The sequence below is a fragment of the Lepus europaeus genome, chromosome Y, assembly GCF_033115175.1.
Source record: "Lepus europaeus isolate LE1 chromosome Y, mLepTim1.pri, whole genome shotgun sequence".
NCBI lineage: Eukaryota > Metazoa > Chordata > Mammalia > Lagomorpha > Leporidae > Lepus > Lepus europaeus.
The window spans coordinates 19,654,004-19,669,623 of record NC_084851.1 but is presented as its reverse complement, the minus strand read 5'-3'; positions in this window follow the sequence as shown (position 1 = coordinate 19,669,623).

The window sequence follows — 15,620 nt, the reverse complement described above, 5'->3', positions numbered from 1 at the left end:
AAGTGGGACTGAACAAAAATATCCTCAGGTCAAGAGCTATTTTCTCCAGAAGATCCACTGAAGGAGTAGCACTGATTTTGTTCTGCTTGTTTACCCTCCAATGTGAATTTGTTTTTTCCTTTTCACATATTCAACACCTCACCAAGGCTTCATTTGTGTCATGCCAATTCTACTTCATAGTCTCAAATTAGATTCTCTTTCCCAATTCACCTTAAATGTGGAGCCAGATTTCTTTTTTCTTAAAGATTTATTTATTTATTTGAAGGTCAGAGTTACACAAAGAGAGGCAGAGAGAGAGAGAGAGAGAGAGAGAGAGAGAGAGGTCTTCCATCATCTGGTTCACTCCCCATTTGGCTGCAATGGCTGGAGCTCAGCCTGTCTGAAGCCAGGAGCCAGAAGTTTCTTCTGGATCTCACACATAGGTGCAGGGGCCCAAGCATTTGAGCCATCTGCTACTGCTTTCCCAGGCCATAGCAAAGAGCTGGATCAGAAGTGGAGCAACTAGAACTCAAACTGGTGCCCATATGGGGTGCCAACACTACAGGTGGTGGCTTTACCCACTACACCATAGCACAAGCCCCAGATTTCTTTTCGTAAACACCCATTTTACCATATATTGTTCTCTATTCAAATATTTCCAAATTACCTTAGAGAGAGCTCTGAATTTAAGTTAAGGAATAAGATTCTGATCATACAGTGTTAACTTTCTGATTAACCCAGTGACCATTACCCCTTAAGACCTCTGTTACTTCACTCTAAGGGAGTTGACTGGATCAGTAAAAACACTTACAGCTCCAAAATCCTGTCTAGTTTTGGATGTTCTTTGGAATCTGTCCCTACTCTGACAACTTTATTTTTCTCCCAAAACATCTAACATAAAATCATGGCTTCAGCGTATTTGCTGCCCTCCCAATTAGAATAAACAAAACCATCAGGATTTTACTCATGATGACCTTCTGTCTGGATTGCTCCCCCTTCTTTTAATCTTCCCTTATCTGATACATTCTTTAAGACCCAGCTCATCTCCTTAAGGTTCAACAGTTCATTAATCTCTGGCCCAACCTCACATTCAAAATATACTCATTGAGTGCCTACTCAAACAAGGCCCTACTGACACCCAGAGGAATAAAATAAATTCCTGCTCATGTGGAACGTACAATCTTGTGGGTTCAAAGTCATGAACAAGTTACCAAATAAAGCAACAAGATAGTTCTAGATTATGACAAGTGCTTGTGAGAAAAAAAAAGTGATGAAGCAAATAGGAGACTTGATTGCCTGGGAAGGCATATTCTATAAGCTCCATGAATTTGTATTGACTGAATAAACTACAGACTCTGCCTTTTAATAACAAATCCTCTTTGAATAGGATAAATGTGAAAGTTATTTCAGCTAGGTCACAACTTTCTCTTAGTTCCAAAACAATTTTTGTCTAGAAAAACAATCAAAATATAATATGTGATATTTAAAAATTAGGAGTCATTGGTTTATTTACTTTTTAGAATTTATATATGTAACGGGAACAGATTTGATGTTTTTCATATATACAGTCTTAAGAACATAGTGATACATCTCTATCTCCCTTTCATCCCAACTCCCTCTTCCTTATTCCAAATGGTCACATCCACCAGGGCTGGGCTGGGTTGAAGGACACTAGGAGACAAGAGCTTCATCTGGGTCTCCCATGTGGGTGCAAGGACCCAGGGATTTGGGCCATCTTCCGCTGCTTTCCAAGTCACATTAGGCAGGGAGCTAGACTGGAAGTAGAGCAGCTGGGACCCAAACCGTTGACCAAATGGGATGTCACCATCACTCACAGCAACTTAACCTGCTATGCCATAATGCTGACCCCTTTTCTTCATTTGAGTGGTTATAGTTGCTATTAGAGTTTTCATTTTGTTGCCTGTAATTCATTGCTATTTTGTAAGAATACTACTGAATTTGCATGTTTATCTTGAACTCTAAGGCCTCATTGCATTTATTGGGGCGGGAAGGGGGCGGGGCGGGGGCAGGTGCTCCTCCCCACCCCGCGGCCAGCCTAGGGCTTCTTAGGAAGGGCAGCCGGCCTCTCTCTCCCTGGCTCAGGACGCCGTGGACAGTGGCCCCCATTGACCACAGCCCCACAGCTGGCCCTGCTCAGCTTCAGCTGGGGAACGGACAACCGGGCCCTTTAAGGAAATGCTGGCGGGGCTGCGGGGACTGCCCGAACCCCCTCCTCAGTGTGCCAGCCCCTAACCCAGCCCGGGAGGCCACACAGCCAGGCTGCACAGATCCCCCAGGCTCAGCCAGCTGGGATGCTTCCAGAATGTTCCACGCAGCCTTAGCAGGGTGCACGTCCCTCTCAAGTCAGCATAGCCCTGCACCCAGCAGAGCCCCCAGCCAGACCCACCCTCCCCCTCCTCCAGCCTCAGCTTGCCCGTCTGTACAATGGCCCTGATGGAGCCTCGGCCCGCCAGGCTGGGCCATGACCATGCACTCGCTCTCCCACTCAGACTTGCGCGGCTGTGGCGGCCCCGTTCCTGCACTGAGCTCTGTGTCCCAGCAGGACCAGCGTGGACCCTGCGTCCTGCGCTTGGGGACGTGGACGCTGGGCGACTTCCACGCAGCCCTGTTTACATGGCCGTGAACTCTACTGGGCGGGCCTCCTCCGGGCCCGGCTACCATGCACCCAAGCCGGCAGGGCTCCCTCGCCTCCCTCGTGTCCCCTGCGGGGAGGCGTTTTTGGTTAATGTTGTTTGTCCTGCTCTCCGGAGAAGAGGGCCCAATTCGGACGCTGGCGCGCGCCCTCTTCCAACAGCCACGGGGAGCACAGGCGGGGTCGGGCAGGTGCGCGCCCAGGGAAGGGGAGAAGGGGCGCACTCGGGACCCAGTGTGGCCACAGAACCACGGGACTGGCGGTGGACTGGACCGTCCGCGACCCCCAATGCTGAACACTTTGGCGGGCAGTGAGCATCCCTCGCCTGCCAGAATTTCACTCAGGGCGGCAAAGCCATCTAGGGGTCGGGGAGGGTACTGCGCCTTTAAGGATAGCTTCAGACATCACTCCTGACGTCACTTTTGCCTAAGTCTGAAGAGGAACGCAAGTTCCGGCTGTGGATTGGCTGGCGGCCTCATGAATATGTAGATCATCCCCACCTCCTCCGCGCTCTGATAGGCTCGGGAAACAGGGGACAGAGATGAGGCGGGGCTGGGTGGTGGGATGGGGCGGGGCGAGGCACGGGGGCGTGGCCAGGGATTCGTGTGTATTTTGTTCCCTGCATGTCCAGCATCTACACAGAGCAGGTGCTTAATAAATACTCGCTGACGCTCCAGCCCTCAGGCGTGACCACCCTGCGAGTGCCAGCGCGCCCCTACTCCACGTAGCCACAGGCCGAGGCTGCAGGGACCCCGGTCCCCTCCCCAGGTAATTCTAGACCTTGCTAAGGCGACCCCTGTGCTTAGCAGGTCACGTGTGTCTGCAGGGCGTACAGCCGGCCCTGGCCCAGGGTGAAGGGAGGCGGGCTGACCCTGCCAGCTTTGGAGGTAGCCTCAGCTCCCAGAGAGAAGCTGGGGGTCCCTGAGCCTCCCACCTTTCCCTGTCCCCCAGCGCGGCATGGGGCACTCATTTGGGACCTAATAAGTGCTTGTTTGCTGCATTCCAGGAAGGCGCCTGGGCAGAACCAAGGCTGGCCTCTGCTGCCCCCTGCTGGCCGTCTGGAAGAAGGCCTCCGGTAGGGAATTCTTTCCTTCCTTTAAGATTCACCTCTTAATTTATTTGAAAGGCAGAGACGGGGGGGGGGGGGGGGGGGGGGGGGCGGAGGTCTTCCATTGGCTGGGTCACTCCCCGGTTGGATACAGCGGCAAGAGCTGGGCTGATCCAAAGCCAGGAGCCAGGAGCTCCATTCAGGTCTCCCACGCAGGTGCGGGGCCCGGGAGACTTGGGCCGTCTTCCACTGCTTTCCCAGGCCACAGCTGAGAGCTGGATCGGAGGTGCAGCAGCCGGGACTGGAATTGGCGGCAGCTTCACCCGCTACGCCCCAGTTCCCGAAAAGGGACCTTTCCAGAGTTTTGAGGTGTTCCCAGGGCCAGGAAGGACTCAGTGTTCAAATTCGCTCCCGTCCGCCCCCCTTTCTGCAGATTCAGCCCGGGCCCAGGTGGAGCCACTGCAGCGGACACCACGCTGGGCAATGGGCCCGGAGGTGGCCGGCCCTGGGCGCCTTAGCCCCGCCCGCTCTCCGGGTTATTGGGGGTCGCGGGGGCCTCGTGTCTCCTGGGGGCGGTTGTCCTGCACCTGCGGCCTCTCTCCTCAATCCCTGGCCACTTGGCCCTGTGCTCAGCTCCCTGGAGCCGTGGCGCCGATATTCAGAACTCCAGGGCGCGGGTCGCTGCTCGGGACACCTGCAGCCCCCTCCGGCTCTCCAGCTCTCCGGCTCCAGGCTCCGGCCCCCGCCACCCACGTGGAGCGCAGGGGGAGCTCCTGGCTCTGGCTCTGGCGCGGCCCAGACCCTACCCATGGTGGGCACTGAGGTCTCAGTCTCTGGGAGTCCAGGCGCCTGGCGTGGCTGAGCACGCACAGGAGATTCCCCCAGGTCCTCAGGGCCGCAGAGTAAGGCGGGAGCTGAGAGGGTGCCCCCAGGCGGGGGCGGGGTCCCCCAGCATCGCGAGTGCCCCCGAGCCAGGGCCCGGACTCCCGGATCTCTCAGGGTAAGGGGGACCGCCTGTGTGTGCCACCCACCGCCCGGCCCCAAACCCCGAGTCAGGCCGACATTTGGCCTAAGGGCTGAGGTGCCTGCACCGCACACCAGATGCCCGAGTCGAGTCCCATCTGGATCCTGACGCCAGCTCCCTGCTTGCTTAAAGATGTATTTATTTGAAAGGCAGAGAGATGGGGAGAGGAAGGTGATGGGAGGTTTTGGGAGGTTTTGGGAGGTTTTGGGAGATGATGGAGATGATGGGAGATGGGAGTTCCATCCACCGGCTCACTCCCCAGTGGCCAGGGGAGCGCTGGGGGGCAGGAGCTCCACTTGGGGCTCCCACTGGGTCTACGGAGGGGACCAGGTGGGGTGGGAGTAAGAAGGCACAGAGTCAACCTTGTAGCAAGTAAAACTTTTATTAAATAAACTTTTCTCAGACCAAAAAAAATTGTGTTTTCATGTTAATTTTTTAAGTAAAACCATCCTAATACATGATGTGTCTGTGTTATAGCTGTTCAAATATGCTTTTCCTTAATGTAGAGTGCATTTCACTTTCTCATAGTTCTCTAATATTCAGAATGCTTTATGTGCTTATTTTTAATATGTGTATACATATAAACATGTATGTTCAAGGTGTCTGTATATTCTGTCACTATTTAAATTATTTTCCTTTTGTTATTGAATTTTACAAGTTCTTTTTTAAAACTGCATGCATTTCTTTCAAATATGTACTTTTCTTTTTAAAAAGATTTATCTATATGAAAGGCAGAGTTAAAAGAGAAAGAGAGAAATCTTCCCTCTTCTGGTTCATTCCCCAGATGGCCACAATAATCAGGCTGAAGCCAGTGCCTGGAAATCCAACCAGATCTCCCACATGGGTGGCAGGAGCCCAAGCATTTGGGCCATGTTCTGCTGCTTTCCAAGGCACAATAAATGGCATGGATCTGGATGGAAATTGGAACAGTTGGGACTTGAAATGATGCTCATATGGGATGCCAGTGTCACAGGCCATGGCTTAACCTGCTATACCACAATGCCAGCCCTGTTTAATCATCTTTTTAATTGTTTAATTTTAATTTTAGTTAGTTTTTGACATTCAATATGATTCATAGACAATTCTAATAACAAAAGATATTCTATTCCTTTCTCCCTCCCTTCCTTCCTCTCTCCCTTCCTTCCACCTTCTTTCTTCTCCCTTTTTTAGTTTTTGAGATAACACATTTTAAATGTACTTTACAGTAAAAAGGCTTAATACTTCACCAATAAGAAGTTTAACAAGTAAAAAGCAAAAAGACCCTAACTTAATGGGAATATAGACAATGGCTGTAAGCAATAATTGAACAGAAAAATAACCATTTCACCCATATACAGTAAAGTTTAAAGTAATCACAGATCATTAAGACTACAGTAGTATAACATTCCTAACCATTGGCTTGACAAAGATATAGAACACAGTTTTAGAAAACTATATTTGCTGCAATGCTGATAACACACAAAAATTTCTTTTTTTTTTTAAATTTTAGCTCCCACATATAAAGCAGAGCATGTGGTGTTTGTCTTTCTAGGTTCAGCTTATTTCCCTCAATATGGTATCCTAGAAAATGTTTAGTTTCCAAATATTTGCGAATGTTCTATTCTTGTTTCTTTCTGGTCTTATTCCTTTATGGTCTGTCAACATACATTATTGTATTTATTTGAAAGGAAGAGAGGCAGAGTTACAGAGAGAGAGTTACAGACAAAGAGAAGGCAAGGGAGGAGGAGGGGGAATAGGAAGGAGGATGGGGAGGGGATAAGAAAGAGGAGTGGAAGTGGAAGGGAGAGGAGGAGGGGAGAGGGAGAGAGAGGTATCTTCCATCCACTGATTCATTTCTCAAACAGCCTCAATGGCCAAGCGTGGGCCAAATGGAAGCAAAGAGCCAGGAGCTTCTGGGTCTCCATCATTGGTGCTGTGGCCCAAGTATTTGAGCAATCCTCCACTGATTTCTGAGGTGCAATAGCAGAGGTCTTAATTGGGAGTGGATTCAAACTGATTCCCATATGGGATCCCATCACAAAAGACAGAGGCTTTACCTGCAAAACCCTAGTGATGACCCCACATTTGGTTCTTCTTGAAGAGTTCTATCTCCTTATTAATATTTCCATGCTTGTCACTCATTGATTTTCTCATTTCCTTAATATATCTGTATGCTCTTCCATCTCGTTGAGTTTCTTACAATCATTACTTTGAATTCTATATTTGTCATTTCATAGATTTCCTTTAGTTCAGGATCTCCTAGAGGATTATTTCTTCTTTTGGAGGCATCATGCTACCTTGCTTCTCCATGTCTCTGTGTCCCTAGATTGGTGTCTGCCAGTCAGGTAAAATACTCCCTTCTTCTTTATGAAGTAGATTTTATCAAAGAGCTTATGGTTTACCTGGCACTTTCCTTGTGCCTTTGGCTTTGGTTCTAGAGGAGCACAGCGGTTTTGTCTTTGAGTGATTTCTTTTTTTCTTCTTTATGAAGTAGATTGTATCAAAGAGCTTATGGTTTGCCTGGCACTTTCCTTGTGGCTTTGGCTTTGGCTCTAGAGGAGCACAGCGGTTTTGTCTCTGAGTGATTTCTTTTGTCTTCATCAAAGTCAGCTGTGTCTATAAGTGACACCCTGTTATAATCTGCTGCAGTTTGTAGAGATAGAATCATGGCTTTAAGATGAATAAGGGTTTATCTTTGGCCCACAGTCCAGTGTCAGTCTCCCTGGTGAATGTGACAGACAGGGCCTCATTCTTGGTGCTAAGGGAGGCAAGAGTTGCTGCTTCCTTGTCCTATTGGCAACAAGGAGTGATGCCAGGGCTTGTTGCACTAATTTATATGGCTCTAAGACAGTGATATGGATGGATTCTTCCTCTGGTCCTGCTGGGAGAGTCTAACTGGTTCTGTGGCTTGTAGTACAAACAACGCTAGTCCTAGGACTAAGGTGTGTGAATTGAACCCTGTTCCAGTCCTACAGTGTGACTATAATGTATACAGGAGATTTTACTCTGAAGGGTATGAGTCCAGAGAGGTGGAATACGGGTAGGTTCTTCCCTGTGTCCACCAGGTGGATTCCAGTGACATTAAGAAATTTTGAATGAACTGTTACAGTACTGTTTTTTCAATATGTAATGGGATCATTACCCAAATCTTCCAGAGTGGGAGTGGATTTTTTTTTGCAGGCTGCTTTAGGTGATAGTCCCCAGAGGCTAAGGTGAATCCCCCTAGCTCATGTAGAGTCCATGAATTAGCTCTGGGGCCAATGCCCAAAAAGAACCACCACTGAAGGATGTAGATGTGTCCTTTGCCCCACATGTTGCCCCAACTCTGACTGTGGTAGAATAGAGACTTGCGCACTACTTTCCACTGCAGATTGTTGTGCTCTGTGTGAGTGAGGGAGGGGAAGGAATCAAGCTGGTTTCTCTGCTCCAGGACCAGGAGATACTCAGAAACCAGTAAGCTCTCCAGGATAAGAAAAAGTGAGTCAGTGACTGTGGAATTCCTTGTCAGATAAAACAGAGTGGCCAGAACACAGCAATTTCTTCCTACTTTGATGTGCTAACATGGGGGCTCACACAGCAGACGGTTGTGCCACATGGCTGGCTGCAGCAGTATCTCTGTCATCTCGTCTCTTGTCTCATGGAGTCTTCATCTTTGTTGTTTTCACTTCCTCACTGAAAATTTCCCATGAGTCAAACCCTGGAAACCTAGTCCTTCCTTTATTCTTTTCATATCCCAGAGCAGTTTAAGTTACTGTGGCTATACCCTATTCAGCCATCTTGGATAAGATCTGTATCATATTTTTGGTAATAGACATTCTAACTGAGGTAACTTTGTATCCAACTGTGGTTTTGAATTGCATTTTTGTGTTGATTAGTGATGCTGAGCATTTTTTTCCTGTACTTGCTGACCATTTTTTGTCTACCTTTGACAAATGTGTTTAGATCTATTGCTTATCTTAAAATTGTATTATTTGTTTATTTGTTGTTGAGTTTTTAAATTTTCTTACATATTCTGATTATTAGCTCTTAATTATATGTGTGGTTCACAAACATTTTCTCCAATTTCTTAGGCTGTCTCTTTGCTGCACTGATTATTTTACTTGCTATGCAGAAACTTCTTAATTTCATTAAATTCCATTTGAGCATTAGCTTTTTTTTTTTTTTAACTAGGCACTGGTGTCTTATCCCAAAAATGCTTGCTCATTACAGTGTCTTGAAATATTTTCCTATGTTTTCTCCTAGTAATTTGAGGTCTTATATTTAGGTCTTTAATCCATTTTGAATTGATTTTAAAATTATTTGAGAAGAGAGAGACAGATAAAAACACAAATGATGAGACTGGGCTAGACAGAAGCCAGTAGTGGGGAATTCAATCTATCTCTCCTACCTGGGTGAAAGGAACTCAGTACTTATCACCACTCCCTCTCATCATCTACATTAACAAGAAATATGAGTCAGGAGTCAGACTTGGGTATCCAACTGAGATATTTAAAAAACCTAGAAGCATTTTATTTAATATATACAAACTTCATGTATTTCATATACACAAATTTAGGAACATGATGATTCTTCCCACCCCATCCTCCTTCCCTCCTGCATTTCCTTCTCCCTCACCTATTCCCATTCTTATTTTTTCAAAGATCTATCTTCAATTAACTTTATGCGTACAAGATTAACCTTACCCTAGGTAAAAAGTTCAACAAATAGTATATATATAAAAAAAAACTGTTCCTCAACAAATAATACAGGCACTGTTAAAAAATCACTGCATCTCAAAGTGTCAATATCGATTCCTTAGATTATTTCTTAGGTATTCTATTAGTTACAACAGATCAGGGCAAATATATGATGATTGTCTTTTGGGTACTGGCATATTTCGTTAAGTATAATGGTCTACAGTTGCATCCATTTTGTTGCAAATGACAGAATTTCATTTTTTACTACTTTGTAGTATTCCATGTTGTATATAAACTGCTAGGATAAATGAACACCATGAGTTAATATTTTGTACACAGTGAAAAATAAGTTCTAGTTTCATTCTTCTGCGTGTGGATATTCAATATTCCAAGCACCATTTTTTTAAAAGATTGTACTTTCTGCATATTCTTAGCACTTTTGTTGAAGGTCAGTTGGCTGGGGAAGTTTCAATTTACATTTAGGTTATCTATTCTGTTCCTAAGGTATATGAGATTATTTCAAAAATTTTATGGAAATGGAATTAAAATATAAGGTTAGGGATGGACAGTGTGCCATAACAATTAGGACATTACTATGACTCCCAGATCTCATATTGGAGTGCCTAGGGTTGAGTCCTGCCTTTGCTTCCAATCCCCCTTCCTGTTATTGCATATCCTGGGAGGCAACAGGTGACAACTCAAGTACTTGGTGCCCTGCCACTAACATGGTAGACCCAGATGCAGTTACTGGATTTTGGTTGCTACCAAATCTAGTCTCAGCTGTTTCAGGCATTTGGAGCATGAACCAGCAAATAGAAGCTCTCTTTCTCTCTCTCTTCCTTTTCTTCTTCCTTCCCTACTCCTTCTACCTCTGTCTTTCAAATAAAAAGGATACATTTATAGTTTATTTAGTACAATTTTTTTGAAAATCTTTGCAGTTTTTGTAATGTACTTTTCCATGGGGCATTTTTGTTAGCATGCAATACATGTACATGTTTAAGATATGCAATGCATTATCTCAACACATGTATGCAAATAATTGGCATTTTCATTTATTTATTGTTCTTTATGTTTAAAGCCTACAAGCTCTTCTGTTATACTTCTCAGAGAGCATATAACACATGATTGGAAGCTATATTTGCTCTACTGTGCTGTGGAACACTGGCGCTTCCTACTTCTATGTAGTAAGTTCCTGATATTGAACCTTCCTCTTCACCATTTCACCATATTTTCCACAACTTATAGTAATCACTATAAAAAGTTCAGATCATCATTTTTAAGCATCCATATATGTGGGAGAATGTGTGGTATTTGCCTTCTGAGTCCGACTTATTTCACATGACCTCCAGTTCTATGAGTTTGCTATACATATTAGGATTTCATTCTTATTTATGGCTGAATACCCCTCAATTTTGTGTATATAGCACATTATCTATTCATCCATTGATGGACCCCTAGATTGATTCTGAATAGTGCTACTAATAGAATCACTACTAGTGATTCTAATAGTGCTACAGTGAATATGGGAATGCAGGTATTTTCTCCAAATCCTGCATTCATTACCTCTGGATTATATGGACACACAAGTAGGATAGCTGGGTCACATAGTAGATTTGTTTTTAGTTTCCTTGAGGAACCTTCATACCATTCTCCTAATGTCTGTACAAACTTGCATTCAATCCAACAATGAATAAGGATTCATTTTTGTCCACATCTTCACCAGACTTTTTGTTTTGTCTTGGTATTGTTCATTTTAGCTGGTGTAAGATATCTCATTTTACCTTTGATTTGAATTTTGCTGATGGATAATGATACAGAATTTTATACATACTTTGTCATATATTCATTATTTTGAGACATGACTATTCATAGCCTTTTCTCATTTCTTAATTTTTTTAAATTCCATGAGTTCCTTCAGTATTCTGGATTTTATTCCTTTGTCAGATGAAGAGCTTACAAATAGCCTGCAAATATTTTTTCTACTATTTTGATTATCTCTTTATTGAATTATTGTTTCCTTTGATGTGCAAGTCAAAATCTCAGTAGTGGAGACCAGAACCAGCACTCTATCATGGGATGCAGGCCTCCCAATTGGAAGCTTAACCAACTGTACCACAATGCCTGCCTCAAGGAAGCTATATATTTTCAAGTATTATCTCTTCTTGCTGGATTGATGTTTACATTATTATGAAATAACCTTCTTTATATTTTTATTACCTTTAATTATGAATTTATTTCATCTGATGTAATATGACTAAACCAACTTTCATTTGAAGTCACATGGACTTTTCCATCCCTTTCACTTTCAGTTTGTACATGTGCTTCAAGGTGAAGTGATTTTCTTGTAGGCAGTTTCTTTTCCTATTTCATGTCTGATTTTAGTGATTTTCGACTTTTCTCTTTTTATTGTTAGTTGGGCCAATGGTATATCAATTTTCTTTATTTTTTCAAAAATCCAGCTCAACATTTCACTGATCTTTTGCATTTTTTAGTTTCAATTTTGTTTATTCTGTATTTGTAATTATTTATTTCCTCTCCTAATTTTGTATTGGTTTGCTACCATTTTTCTAGGTCCTAGAGATGTATTGTTAGCAAATTTATTTAGTGTCTTTCCAATTTTTTAAGATAGACACCAATTATTATAAAATTCCCTCTGAACACTGCTTTTACTGTATCCCATATGTCTTGATATGATGTTTTCTGCTCATTTTTTCCAGAATTTTTTTTATTTCCCATTGAATTTTTGTATGACCCACTGTTCATTCAGGAATATGTTGTTCAGTCTCCATGTGTTTGCATATGTTGTAGAGTTGTTAATTTGCAGCTTCAATCCATTGTGGTCAGAGAAGATGCATGGTATAATTTCAAATTTTTTTAAATTGCTGAGACTTGCTTCATGGCCTAGCATATGGTCAATGCTAGAGAATTCCCCATGCACTGATGAGAAGAAAGTGTGTTCTGTTACTGTAGGATGAAAAGTTCTGTACATATCTGTTATGTCTATTTGGTCCACAGTGTTGATTAGCTCAGTTATTTCTTGATTTTGTCTAGTTGATCTGCCCATTGATTAAAATGGGGTGTTTAAGTCTCCCATTACTATTGTATTGGAGTCTGTGCTTCACTTTCGATCAATTAATATTTGTTTTAAATTGCCAGGTGTGATGTAATTGGGTTCATACATTTAATATAGTGACATCTTCCTGTTGAATTGTTCTGTTAATCATTACATAATGCCCTTCTTTGTCTCTTTTAACAATTTTTATGTTAAAGTCTATTTTGTCTGATATTAGGATGGCTTGACCCGCTCTTTTTTGTTTTCTATTAGCATGGAATAACTTTTCAGTCTCCGTGTGTACATTATTGGTGAGATGTGTTCATTCTAAGCAGCAAATAGAAAGCTCTTGCTTTTTAATCAATTCAGCCAGTCTGTATCTTTTAACTGGAGAATTGAAGCCATTTACATTAAAGGTTGCTATTGACATGTAACAACTTGGCCCTGCAATTTTTCCATAAGTATTACTATTGTTTACTTTGGATTTCTATTGCACTTTTTAAAGATTTATTTGAAAAGCACAGTCACAGAGAGGCAGAGGCAGAGAGAGAGAGGTCTTCCATCCACTGACTCCTCAGATGCCCACAATTGTGGCTGCACCAATCTGAAGCCAGGAGCTTTTAGCAGCTCTCCATACAGTTGCAGAGGCCAAAGGACTTGGGCCATCTTCTGCTTTCCAAGGCCATAGCAGAGAGATGGATAGGAAGTGGATTATCCAAGATTTGTACTGGCACCCATATAGGATCAGTGCTGGTCCCTCTACTGTTCTTTTACTGAGAGATTTTCTGCCTACACATTCTTTCATAACAGTGACTATCTCCATGATTCTGTGTGTAGACATCCTTAAGCATCTTTTGTAAAGCTGGACAAGTGGTGATAAATTCTTTCAATTTCTATTTGTTATGGAAGTGTTTATTTCACCTTCATTCATAAATGAGAGCTTTGCAGGGCATGGTATTCTGGGTTGACAGTTGTTTTTTCTCTTAAGACTTGGACTATGTCACTCCATTCTCTCCTGTTCTGTAGCTTTTCTGATGAGAAGTCAGATGTGAGTCTGATTGGAGATCCTCTAAAAGTAATCTGGTATTTTTCTTGTGCACATTTTAGAGTCTTTTCTTTATGTTTTACAGTGGGAATTTGACTAAAATATGTCACGGTGAAAAGATCTTTTCTGGTCATGTCTATTAGAATAACTATGTGCTTTTGTATTGGATGTTTTTTTTCTTTTTCCAAATTGGAGAACTTTTCTGTAATTATTTCACTATATAGGCCTTCTAATCCATTCTCTCTTTCCACACCTTCAGGAACTCATAAGACCCATATGTTGGGTTGTTTTATAGTTTCCGTAAGTATCCAACACTTTTTTTAAGATTTTAAATTTCTTCTCCTTTTTTTAGATCTGACTGAAAAATTTCCAAATGTTTGTCTTCTAGCTCAAATATTCTTTCTTCTGTCTCACAAAGTCTGTTGTTTTGGCTTTCCACTGAATTTTTATTTGGTCTATTGAATTCTTCATTTTTAATATTTCATTTTGATTTCTCTTTAAAATCTCAATGTCATTGGAAAATTTTCATTCTTGTGTGGATCTTTTTGATATTTAAATTCTTTATTTCATCAAAAATTTTCTTTCCATACAAGAATGGCAATGTCATGTCAATGCATATTCTATGGAAAATTCATACCTTGAGTACCTAGCCTAGGAATCAGAGACAGAGCACTGAAAAGCTAGTGTGCCAGGTCAGAGACAGGATGCTGCCAATGCAAAGAGTATATACAGAGAGAAAATTCAGCTGTTAGAAAAGGTGTCCACAGTCAAGAGAATTAGACAGCAGCAGTGCACTGCATTGACATTCAAGAAGAACAGAAAATGGGCAAGTCCCAGAGGATGCCCTTCCTACAGAGAACTTTCAGTAGACCACAAAACAAAGAGTTCTCCCAACTGTATCCCCAACTGTCTAATTCATATGAACCTGTGCCTTCTCTTTTAAGCTCAGAACACTGTAACACTATAAGCCAATTTCAGACTGACATGTAAATAGGACAGCCATGTGCAGCTATTTCATTCTGCTTCCTGTGTCATAGCCTAAGCTAACAACTTGGGTTAGGCAAAAACAACTATGGTGTTAGGCATCTTTAGTAAAAAGCTGAACAAATCTAAAATGTGTTCCCATTTTCTTAAGAAATACACTCTACAAAAGGTAGCTGTCAGGATGACTCGGTTTTGGCTAAAGGCAAAATCATTTTTATGTAAATATACTGAATAAACACACAAACAAATATCCCTAACAAACTACTGTCAGACCAACTTGAATGTTTTCATAACCAGCTCCTGAATGAAGTTCTGATAATCACGAGATACAAATAACCACTACAATTGGATCATGCCTGGTTACTATCAGGTCTGTTTCTGAAGCTTCTATATAGCTGGATTTGGCTACTTTATATTAATTTATACAATAAATGACTTTTATAAGAAAATAATAGGTCTAGTATGATGAAATCAAAATAAAAATGACTGAGAAGTACACAGGAAATGTCAAATATTTTAAAGTTACATATGATATAACCTTATAGCATAAGAACTCACTTACCATGGTCTAAACCTCAAATCATTAATGCATGACTTAATTGTCTGCAAGACTAACAAATCACTTGTTAATCACATCAAGGCCTTACATGGGAGAAATACTCAGAATATATGGCATAGCCATTATTTCCTTGGAGAATTAAGTATTTTTTATCAAGTATACATAGGAATGTTGTCTGGAAATGACTTAAGTCATAATTTTTTAGAAGAAAGGTATTCAATATTTGAAAGGATTAAATAATATAAAGTATATCATCTGGTGATTACAAGTGAAACTAGAGACAAATAACAGCACAAACCTTGGAATATCTGTAAATATGTAGGAAGCAAATTAAAATCTTTGTTTAAAAATATTTTATTCTTTTCTGAGCTACAAACCACAGTTTCTGGAAAAGAAAATATGCAAGGATTTTAAGATATAATGCTATTATAATTACCTTCTGACATCTTTTGTTATAGAAAATAAAGTTATAACAAAGTACATATATAAGTAGAGAATCATTTTCTTTTTTTTTTCTTTTTTTTTGACAGGCAGAGTTAGTGAGAGAGAGAGAGATGGAGAAAAAAGTCTTCATTTTCTGTTGGTTCACCCTCCAATGGCCACTGCAGCCGGCGCATCTTG